Consider the following 12430-nt stretch of genomic DNA (forward strand, 5'->3'; position numbering starts at 1 on the left):
TTTCCCACCTGGTGGGTAGGATCGCTGGTCCCCAAGTGCATGGCTCAGCCCTTTGCTCAGCACAGTGAGTGCCAGGCCAGGAATGGGTGCCTCATTTTTGGGGGAGCCTCATAGTATGTGTCCCCCTGCTGAGCACCCACCCCTGGGGCCCGTAACAGCAAATGCACTTCACCTTAGGCACACATCTAGGGTCTTGGGACAAAAAAAAAAGACTATCTGCATGCAAAGCTTTTACAAATTTGGTCACTGTGACCAAACTTTATTACCCATTTTATGGAACTGTGACAAAAGTCTAGGAATCAAACAACATGGGGATCACAGAGGCTATTATGTTTATTGCGCTGAACAGACTGTGATAATCCATTAAAGGAACATTTTCAACAAGCAAGCGATTTGAAATACAATCATAGACAGCAACTCTACACAAAGAATAAAGCAAAAAGTTAGAAGACACTCAAAAGAAAAAGTAAACTGTAGTTAAACACCTTGAAGCGTTTGTTTTTTTTTTTCCTGCAAACACACCTCTCTTGCAGAAATGGTAGAAAAGTTAAATGTCCAGTCTTAGTTAGCAGTGACCAATGACAGCAAAGAACAGTCGTATAAAATTTATCTCCCACAAAAATAAACTATATATATAAAAAATTTTATGATGTTCTCACTGATTCAATGGCCACATGCAATTTTTCAGTCTGAAAAAATGAGGTATAGTAGGCCCTAAGAGGTAGTAATGTATTTTGATTGTACTACAATATATAGGAAACAGAAGATTCAGTTCATCAGAATGGTAAGTCTCTCGGAGGTTGAAGTGTGACACACATCCAGCAATTATTTCTGTGTCATCCACTGATAATTGTTGTTTTTAAAAATGCAAAAAAAACCCCAACCCAAACCCCAGAAGGGACTTGCTAAGGCTTGATTCAATGCTCTTTGAAGTCAGAAGAATTCCTTCTCCTGCCTTCAAGTGACAGTGGATTTAGCCTGCTAAAGCTACTGTATAGCTAGGATTCCTCTTTCATTTAATATTAATGTGTCTAGTTGTTATACTCCAATCAGCTCTTTCTCAGCGATTTTCTGTCACTGAACCCTCCGCGGGCTTTCAAGGAGGTCTGCATTTCTTGACACTGCCTCTTGGAAAACGCCCGTAAAGTAGTTATCTTTAACTGCATTTGGCTCAGTACTAAAGCCATACCAACAGACGCCCTCCTGAGAAACTACCCCTGGCCCAGTTATTAATACTATGGTACAAAGTACTGACTAGGAAAGAGAGGAAGAAGGGAAACAAAACAGAAAGAGAAAACTAAATAGGAGAAAGGGGAGAGAGAGAGAGAGAGAGAAAGAACAACAAAAGTGAGAGAGAAGAGAATAAAAAACCTCTACACAAGAAGCATTTAAAATAAATCTGGCTGAAACATATTACAAAATCACATTTGTGTAAAATACACAAGCTACTAATTATTTTTTTAAACACATATTTGTGATTGCATTATGCAAAAGCTGAGCTTGTTGCTTCCCACCTACAAAGCTTCAAGTTTCTTTGAAGGTTTTTTTTGTTCGTTTTTTTTTTTTTAATACGAAAGTAATTTAAAATGTGTTCATTTTCCACAAGTTATTTTACAAAAATAGTTTTGAATTAGGGATTAGTTGCAGTCCTAACTGTTTCAAACGTCTCAAAACTAATGCTGAAAGTAACAAGTTCATTCCATTTAAAGTCTGGAGGTAGATCTTTGTCAATCAATTAGTCCATTTCTTTAAACAATTCATTTGAGGTACAAACTTGGACAGTAATATTTAAACATTACAGCTAAATTTTTTTCTATGTCATGTAGTGTCACTGAAGAAAATTATTCTCACTAACCTATCAGCAATTCAGTACAAAAATATATTCAAGTTAACAGTACATTACACAGAAGTCTAGCAGAGAATAGGGTAAGTACATTAAAAAAAAACCAAACCAAACCAAGAGAAAGAAAAATACATAGTCATGCTGAAACACAATAAAGATATTGCTTCCTTAACTGCAACTAGGTGTTGAAGTAGAAATAAGGGGAAAATGCAGATACTCATGATTATCTACCCAGTAAAAATTTCCTGCATTGAATGTGTATAGCAGCATGTATTTATCAGTCTGTTGAGTTATTTGTAAAAATCAGAGGTAGTATTGAATAGTGGGGTAATATTGCATCTGGTGCTAAAAGTGCTGCTTTGAATGAAAAGATGGAGAAATGCCACTGGCACGGAAGTGCTCAGTGAACCATCCTATGTCAAAATACATTGCTTAAAGTAATGCACAAGCTTAGCTGAGGTACATGGTGTGAGTTCTTACATCATGACTGATGAGTAATGAGAAGAGATTCAAATCTTCTGAAATACTGGTATGGGGTGAGTAGAATTAGTCAAACTAAGCAAAACATCTGGTTTATTTTTGTTTAGATAAATTCATCATTAATTTTGAGGTACCTTTCTATATGTTTGAAAACACTTTTCTCGATAAAGACTTAGTCATTAATGGCATAAAGAGTGTTTGGTGTCAGTCATTTGTTTCCATGGAAACACCTGACTCTACAGAAAGTCGACTCAGTCTGGATTCCTATAGTCCAGAAGATGAGGGCTATTCATTTTGTTTACTACTGCTTCTGCTGATATGTTTGTATCTATAACTATACAACGTATCTTTGTCTTTCTTCCCTTTTGCAAAATGAAAGTACCTTTTTCATGTTGATGTCTTCTGATTACCAGCTGAATGAAGTGAAAGATCAGCTTTCAGTACTTTTCCTGAAATAACAGTAAGTCTTAAAATATTTTTTTTTTAAATCAAGTACAAGTCTACAAGGTTACAAAAGAGGAAGCAAAATATTTATCCCCTGTCTTTGGTGTTCTAAAATGGACTAAGTAGGGAGCGGGTTGCTGGAAGTGTTGCAAGGCTTTCGTGTTAGACACCCAGCCTTTTCTATTTCAATGCCCATTATAATGACTATGTTACAAATTTCTTGTTTATATGCAGTGCAGTGAATGACATAAACCTGATTCAGAGCTCTTCTTGACCCATTCACCCTTACTTAGCAGCTCAAACTATTAGTAGGTTAAGAAAATAGAAAACAGTAATTAAAAGTTGCATCGTTAATCTGTGTCCCCCCCCCATTGTGTTACAGCAGTTTTTCACTAAACCTGGGACTGTGAAGGGATTACAAAGAAGATGATTAGTCAAATCCTTTTTAAGGTTATGCAATTATTTTTTTTCCCCCAGGCAAAAGTGGAAAGACCATGGCAATAGAAAATAAGTGGTCAAGGCAGCGTCTTCTCCCTTAAAAAGACCCAACTGCTGATGAGGTAGAAATTGCATGGTGTGGTCTCCTAGTCTTCCTCTGCGGACTCTTGTGAGGATGTTTCTTCAGTCTCTTCCTAGAATACACAAACAGAAAATATAAATACTGTGGTGAACATGTGTCTTAGGCTGCCACCTCTCTCATGCAGCTGACAACTACTTCCTGAACTAACAAAATGCCCTTTACAGATGCTGTGACATCTGAAGGAACCACCACCTTGGGGTGGAGGGGAAAAATCCCCTGCTCTCCGATCCCCCCACTTTGCCTTGCCAGGCTTTCCTCCTGCCCCAGAGGGTACAAAGAACAAGTAATCCGTGCCATGCTCCGTCATGGGCATCTTATGGCCAGCAGACACGGGCAGCTAGAAAACGGAAAAGCATTTTGAGCAGGTATCCAATATTGAGCAGGTGCTCTGGGAAGCCTTCTCCTCCTCATCAGCTGTCGTCCTCCATCCTAGTGCTACTTTCATGTTTACTTTCAGCAGGCCTGACCAAATGCAATGCTCTTACACTGCTTATTTAACAAATATGCAGTACCTTTCAGGACATGGGTGGTAAACTGAGGGCAATAAACATTTCTAATCAAAGGGGCTGTCAGTGCAAAGTTGTTTTTTATCAAACGCTGTGTATCATCACCTAAGACAGCACGTGAAAAAGATCTAGGAAGAAGAGGAATTTACCCCCTCAGCCAACTGAGACCTTTTAAGAATGACCAGCTTAAAACAGCTTATAACAGTCTTCATACTTTAATAGATTTGATTTTCCACATGGCTTCATTTTGTCTGGGTGGCTAACTGACACAATTTATAACTCTCTTCCTTTCCCAGGCCACTACAGTACACCATTCAGCAAAGCATGCCTTAAAGCTTGCCTGCGTTATATGACCAAACTTCCATTCATTAGTGTTTGAAACACCTCAGCTGTGAAGGGCTCCTAAATGCTACCATGTGTGACACTGCTGCAGAGGAGCGGCATCAAGGAAAAACACTGGGCTTTAATCATAGGCCACCACTCACTGCAATCCCCTTTCAAAAGGTTTCAACCTCCCCCAACACCTCCCTGCAAGAAAAGGCTGAAAAAAAAAGCTGTAAATCTAGGGAATAAACATAAGTATAAATGAATGGATGACAGCTTAAAAAATACAACCATAGCAGCATCAAGCCATGAGATTTCACACTGGTTTTGTTTAGTCTGCTTTGGGTTATGTGGGAAATGTGAAAAGCATGAAGCAGAGGCTCTCCCCTTCCCTTCATACCCCCACCCCCTGCTAAAGCTTGGGCCTCAGATATTTAAGCCAGTAGGTTTATACCTCTTGACTAGGAAACAGGCCATGACCCTGGGGTACTCTCTCGAGCACCAGGCACAAAGAAAGATGTAGCATGATCAAAGCTGTGGATGGAGGAAAGAGAGCAAAGTCAAGTGTCAGCTGCCCTCTGACCTTGAATTTTCAATTAATATTTAAATTCCAGAAGACACCAATCTATCATGCAGATGAACAATTTCTTCCTCACAACAACTTGTGTCCACTTGTAGCAGGGTTATATTCACAGTGCTGCTACAAAAATTATCCCCGACTCATGAACCGATTAAGCGAATTTTTCTGTGCTCCTGGAAGCACTGGGGGGACCTGAGCTCACACTCCATTGAATCCCATTAATGTGTAATGCGTTTTCCCTGCTTATCTTCCCCTGCAGAATGGGACTGTGACTGTTAGAACATTTAGCCAAGAAGAAAAATGTTATCTACAGGCACCTAAGAAGGGCTAATCTGGGCTGCATGTGGAGAGACAGTGCGAAATATGTTGGTTTGAGCCTTGGTAACTCAGAACTCAGGATGACCGTGGCAAACACTGGCTTTGCCTCCAAGCCAAGGATTTCAGTTAAAAATTGCAACTGTGGTTCCTGTGCTCTCAGTACAGGCAGACATACTGTGGTATTTGATGATGATCACGTGTTTAATTCCTTACAGCGCCATGGTCAGCCTTGAGCCTCTCATTGTTTACCAGAAGAGAGCAGCGCACATGTGGGAGGAGAGCAGCAGCTCCCTTTGTTTTATGCCTGGCTTGTCAGGGAACTACTGAAACCTGATGGACTCATTTTCCATGAAAGTAGACTTCCAGTCACAGCATAAGAAGGAGGGGGTAGAGGCAAAGTATGTAGAAGGATACATACTTCAGATACTTCAGAGCCCAGCCAGGGTGGCCACAGAGAGCTATTTTCGAGTTGACCACTCTAATGATTTTTACTGTGAATCTCACAATACTTATTTTTTCTTGTAGCCCCTGCTGCAGCAACCAAGAAAATTAGTAAGAAACTCTTCCTTCATGTATATATAAATGTTCATGTAATGAAGGATGAGTTTCTTTTATCTGCATGTGTACGTGTTACACATGCAAATGTGTGTACCTGCAGTACCTGAAAGGATGAGAAAACAAAAATCAAGCTAATCCCCCCACCAATATTTAAATAATAAACTAATAATTAAAAAATATTTGAGACTGGGGGACTTCAAATTCACATCAGTCTTGGGAAAGACTTTTTTTTCATGAAAGAAAGCTGGCAAAGGGATCAGAATGTTGTGCAGCAAAAAGAAAACTTTCCTTCATTAAGTTCATTCCTTGCAAAAGCTTAAGATAGCTCAGTTACAGATGGGTAGTTTTAAGCCAACCTATCATGTAAGTCCCTTGTCAAGACACAGATGGAGACATGATTGCTGCTCTGGAGTGCTTACAATTCAAACAAAGGGATAATACAAATCAGACATATATGCATGGAGGAACCCAAAAGCAGCGAGTAGAGGTTCTGAAAAAGAAAATACAGATGTATAAGACAGAAACAGAGATTCTGTCAAAGACAGATTTTTTGCACTTGTGAAAAACTGGTTGCAAATATCAGACAGTTGTGCAGCTGTGATCCTTAACCCACCCTTTGCTTCTACAGCACCCATGGGCACACACACTTCTTCCCAAAAGATGGAGCAGGGCAAGTGTTTTGAAAACTGTGCACCCCTTAGAAGTGTCAAACTGCTCTACGTTGAGTGATTTCAGGCAGAGATTTACTAAATAGCATTGCCTGGCATGTCAGGGCACTGAGCACCTCAGGGGAAGGATGCTTTATCATCAGTTAGCACCCTCCAGGCACTTACAAGTCCTCACAGACCAACGAAGGTCGATGGCACAGCCATGTATCATAGGATCAGTCCCTCAGTCAAAAGTTGAAGGAGGAACTGGCGCTGAAGCTAAATATTTTCTAAGTCTAGATGTGCTTCAAATCAAGTTGTAGAGAACAGCAAAATTCAAGAAAGAGAGCATGGTCGTTAGAGAAGACATCAGAAACCCGTGTCACTCAGCCACAGCATGATAGCCCTGCAGAGCATAAATTCAACAACCACAGGAAGCCGCAGCCAAGAAGCTAACGTTTCAGGTTACACCAGCCTTAATTCAGGTTGTTCTCACTTTCTAGGTGCATTCACTGTAGTTGTAGAAACAGAATGGTGACATGTGTTAATTGAGCGTAAATGTTCATCGACCCAGTTTTGCCTTGAGCAGCTACTCCCCTGTTATTTGTTTTCTGCTGCAGCAAGCTAGCGAGAGGCTGAGATAGCAGACTGCAAAGAGAAACCTGAGAAAGCTTCAAACTAACCAGGTCGGATCTGGCTAAGAGAAGCCACAGCGACACAGAGCTCAGGGTGAATAGGACAAGCACCTGAAGGGTAGGGTAAATACTCACATGCATAACTCAGGCTTCACTCTCTGCTGCTACTCCCAGGTGGCTCCCCATGCATCTGTGTGCCCCCCATACATGTGTCCTCAGGGACACACGTTACACTTCAGACACACATGTGACTGACACGTGCCACAGAAGCAGTTTTACTCGGCACATCCTGTTCTTGGTTGTCGCATACATGGGTAAAGTTGCTACGTGATACTGTAAGACAAACTGGAAGCCAGCACGCTGAGCTGTTTCCACCCTTAATTGCTATAACTGCCCTGATAAGAAGGGAGTGATGGGGAGCTGCTCTCTTTCCCAAAATAAAGCAGCAAGAAGACTTTCTCCAAAGCTCCTATGTGCACAAATGTTTAAGCAGGTCTTTCCTTGAGCGGTATCACTGGCCAGTGGCTGGCAGATGCGGACACTGAACTTGGACCCTCGACTCTCACTGATGTTGGGCCCCAGCAGGAGAGAAAGGACAAAGGTTTCCCAATGGCTCACAGCAGGTATCTGCCCTCAGAAGGGCTACTCTACGGGGGCTGGCACCTGATTTGCGGAAAATAGACTTTACAACTTGAATAGAGTTCTAAAGCGGGTATGTTTACTCCAGTGCCAGAGTGCAAGAGGATTTCTCCACAAAGCTTGCACCCCCCAGCACATTTTACCAAAATCCTATAGAGTGTGGATATTCATTGGATTACATAATACAAATATCCATATGCATGAGTAAGGCTGGGTTAATTCGAAAGGCTGGTGTCAGCAGTTTATGTTCTCTTTGTGCCTGCACATTGCCTCCTGGTGGTTGTCTTCAGGGGTCTTTGGGAGGAAGGCTTGTAGTCTTTCTCACTTGTACTTTTCCTCGGACCACGTTCAGATTCTCTTAGCCAATTTCTTGAATAAGAGTGGTTTCAGCCGGTTTACTCATTCTATCTTATCTAAAAGTACCAGTGTATCAATTTCTACCATCCATATATGGCTATCTATTCATTAAAAGACTATACTAGTTAGAGCACATCTGCTTTCCAAGGACAAGAAACATATTTTTGTCGAACATAGTAATTCTTGGTAAGTTTCCACAGAAAACTGCTTTGTTTTGATGAACACAGTAGTCCTTGGTAAGCTTCCACAGAACAGTCAGGGCAAGCAGGATTATTAAGCAATAGTCAGAAATCATTATAAGTTACTGTAAGTTGTTATAAGAAATAAGTTGCAAAGCAGGTGATCATTTCCTTGTATCACACAGCTATTGTTAGCCGTGATTTAACAGAGGTGATTGTAACAAAAAGGACCAGGAGGCAGGACAGGAGGCTTCAAGCTTCAGTTAGAAGTCCTCTCTGCAGCCATTATGCCCATTTGTTAATACAATTTCAAAATATTACATTCTTGGTGGGATCTGGTTGCCTGAAGATAGGACCTTGGGGCCCTTTTAGATGCTCTGGGTATCTCATCTGGTATCCAACAGCCAGGCCAGAAGGGTGCTGGTCCCCTGTGTCATGCCCTCCTGCTCTGTGTAGATGCCTGTGATCCCCTGGGACACCTAAAAGGGCACAGAACAGCAGTGTCGAGATGTGTGGTCCCACTAACCCTCTCCAGAGCTATGATGCTTCATCTCTGCTTTTGAAGGTTCTCCACTATGGAAAAACAAACTGGTGCATACTGCAGGAATATATGAAGTGGTAACTACTAGCACATGCACCTCATTTCTAAAGCTCAGAGGTGGCACTATCCAGAATGGAGCTGTGCAATGAATGACCGTATTTAAGTGACAGTGTCTTTTCAGGTCAGAGTCACTCCATCTTCCCAAGAGACTTCTTTCCCATGACATCCTGCATGGGTGAAACGTATCTCTACTTGTCACTCAAGATGTTTATTTGGTGATCCACATTTGGTTGGTGCAGGCTATTTTTCTGTCAGTACAAGCAGCCAGTAGCATCCCGGTGTCCTCAAGAACAGACAAGGTTTAGTTTGTCTTTGTACGTCCTCGGCATTCCTTTTTTTTGGTGGACCCCCACACAATGGTCACAACAAAACCCAATGATGAGACAACTGCTGGGTGTTTGAGAGGAGCATTACCCTCACCTGCAGAAGGGCAACTGTTTGGCATTTGTGTAAAAACGTTTGTTCTAATACCCTGGAACAAAACTCCTTTACAGTTACTTCAAGGTTAATTGTCTTTGCCTCAAGAAACTCACTGGCAATTCAGTTTTTTCACCTTCTGCTCATGAATTTCTGAACTGTGGATTTAAAAAACCAGAACCAATTTTGTGAGATGAGCTGCACGATCATTGTAATGCTACATACGGAGCCTCTGAATTTGTCAGAGCTTTTATTTTATAACAAAGTATTAGCTATTGGCACAGATTTTGCTGGCTGCTTTCTAAGCCCAAGAGGGTATGCTTGAATAGATATGTCAAAAAGAACTGCTGACAAGAGCAACTTGCAAACTGTGGGCCATTGTCTGCTGTTAACTTGTCTGAAATCCCCTGGCATGCAAGCTAATATTTTCAGAAGAGACCCTGAAGCCAGTGGCTCCTATTGCAGACACAGGGGCCCAGGTTGTGCCCAGCTGAAACACAGTGCCATCCCAACTGCTCCACAGCCAATGCAGCAAACTCCTTTAGAAATTCTTACAGCACTAACAGGCAGAGTGGGTTTCCTCTGTGTGAAGTTTAGGGTGGGATCTGCTGCTCTGAGCTACTTGTCTCTCTTCAACGGGCATTGGTGAGCTTAGTGACAGCTGTTACTCAGCAGTAAGGCAAAGTTTAATTCCAGGAGCTGGATTCAGAGCTCAAATTGTTGCATGTATTTACTTCACACATCACAATAAAAGGATTTATTAGGGTGTTGTGGTATAAGCCCAGAGGGCAACTGAGCACCACACAGCTCCTCGCTCACTCCTTCCCCCCCAGGGATGGGGAGGAAAAAATAAAACAAAAGGCTTGGGGACCGAGATAGTGACAGAGAGGGATGACAAACCAACTATGGTCACAGGCAAAAGACAGACTTAATTGGGGAAGACAAGGAACATAAATTTAATTTGAACACCACTACCACCAATCTACCAATCAGAGTAGGACAGTGAGAAAATACAAGCACATGTAAAAAAACCACCTTCCCCCACACTCCCTTCTTCCTGGGCTCAGCTTTGCTCCCAATTACCTCCTCCCCTCAAGCAGCACAGGGGAGCAGGGGATGGGGGTTGTGGTCAGCTCATCACCTATTGTTTCTACCTCTCCTTCCTCTTCAGGGGGAGGACTCCTCACACTCTTCCCCTCCTCCAGCATGGGGTCTCTCTCATGGTAGACAGTCCTCCATGAATTCCTCCAACATAAGTCCTTCCCACAGGCTGCAGTTCTTCACGAACTGCTCCAGTGTGGGTCACTTCTACAGGCTGCAGTCCTCCCAGCAACAGACTGCTCCAGCACGAGCTTCCCTCAGAGTCCTGGCCTTTTTTCAGACACAGCCGCCTGCTCTGGTGTTGGGTCCTCCATGACCTGCAGGTGGGCATCTGCTCCCTGCGGTCCTCCATGGGCTGCAGTGGGACAGCCTGCCCGCTCACAATGGGCTGCAGGGGAGTCTCTGCTCTGGCACACCTCCCCCTCCTCCTTTCTTCCACTGATCTTGGTGTTTGCATAGGTATTTCCCTCACTACTCCTCCCTCTTATTAGGTTCCCCTTCTTAAATATGTTATCACAAAGGTGCAGCGACTGTCACTAACTGGCTTGGCCTTGGCCAGAGGTGAGTCTGACTTGGAGCTGGGGGAGCTTTGAGAAGCTTCTCACAGGGAGCTACCTCTGTAGCCCCCTCCCTCACTACCAACACCCTGCCACATGCAAACCCAACACACAGGGCACTGCGACCATATACAGAAACGCCACACAACTCTTCTTACTGCCAGATTATAGTATGTTTTTAAGAAAGGCACGTAAGGAAATTATTTTAATACAGAAATTCCATATCTGAACACATGTAAGTCAACCAGCCCACAAGCAAGTGATTTCTGTGCACTGTCACTGCTAGCATGCAAGAAGGCACAACTCTATCTTGGTGGCTAAAAGCACAGTTAAAAGACTCTGCCTACAGAGCAGTTCTGAGACACCCTTCCCTCTCCCAGCACTGTTTCTGCAGTCATTGACTAAAGTATGGGACAATCCTGGAGGTAGTGAGCAGGCAGAACCCTCCAAGAAAGCAAAACTCTTGGTACTTAAATGATGTTAAAGATAAAATAGAGAGATGACAGCTGATGGGGCAGTTTTGGATTGATATTTAAGGACTGGAAACCAACATTCTTGCTTTAAATGTGTAAGTTCCTATGGACTTAGCCTCTAATGGCTCACCTCATCACGTAAGGATGATGGCCTTCAAAAGACTACAGACTTGGCCCTAGCATGAGTCCAATATTTGGATCCCAGTAAGCACCCTTGTTGAGCTGCCACTTAACTTTCCCAATGCCCAAATGCATGCTAGTGGGCATATGCACAGCTGCCTAATGCTCTCGTGAGTAGTCTAAGGGCTGACAAGTGTCTTAAAGATCATTTTGACTTGGAGATGTTCTCAAAGTTTCCACATTCAGGAAGGCAATGCACAACAGACAGTATGAGTAACATTTTTCTTTGGGTGTGCATGTATGCAATAGTTTGCAAACTCACAAGCAGACTTGTTTTGAAATCCCCGTGCTCTCTGATTTGAAGCAGATATTTCAAAATGCGTTTTCTAGCTTCTAGGAAGAAGCCTACCCACCAAGCTGTTGTGTATGGAGGATGCACCTTTCTTCTGCTGAAGTCACTCTGCTTTTACATAAATGGAAAAGGAGCAGATGGAAAGGGAGCAGAGAGGATAAAGCAAAACACTGATGCTGTCCTGCAGGTGATCAGCCTGTGGCTTTTAAGCTGCATAGTTAGTAAGCAAATTAAGGGAGTCCTCTCCTTTCACTGCTGGAATAACACTGCTTGACTAACAAAAAGGCTGTTCATGGGGATAACTGGATGATCCACATCCCCAGCTGTTGGAGGAAGTGACCTAGCTGGGGCAGCCAGAGTGAAGTTGCTGGGGCTGCAGTGTGACTCAGCTGCTGGTGGGCATGGCCCAGGCCAACAACAGCAGTAGAGGTCAGAGAGAGCTACCATCCTTACACACCCAGGAACCACTCCTACAGATCCCCTTCTGCTGGAAGAAGTGTCTCACAAGGCTTGGCCAAGTTTTGGTCCTTGAGTAACAGGTTCAGATAACTGGGGGGTGGGGCAGGACACTGCTCAGGAGGATCCTCTCAGGACAGGAGAGGACAGGAAAGGAGATTCCTCTTTAAGTTAGAACAACCTTCTTTCAATACAGTCAGTTCTTTCAATTCAAGTCTCTTCTTCCTGTTAGATTAAGGGAGATTCAAAAACATTTCTCTATC

At 42.9% G+C, this 12430-nt stretch overlaps 1 long non-coding RNA gene across 1 annotated transcript in view; it reads right to left on the minus strand.

Moving 5' to 3' along the window:
* Positions 1–309: 309 nt before the first annotated feature.
* Positions 310–12430, minus strand: part of LOC113491132 — a 123687-nt gene continuing 111566 nt past the window's right edge. The window contains exon 4 of the long non-coding RNA XR_003400356.1: positions 310–3399. This is a non-coding gene — a long non-coding RNA (uncharacterized LOC113491132). The remainder of the gene's footprint in view (positions 3400–12430) is intronic.

This window comes from Athene cunicularia, assembly GCF_003259725.1.
Source record: "Athene cunicularia isolate RWA chromosome 1 unlocalized genomic scaffold, athCun1 chr1_part2, whole genome shotgun sequence".
NCBI lineage: Eukaryota > Metazoa > Chordata > Aves > Strigiformes > Strigidae > Athene > Athene cunicularia.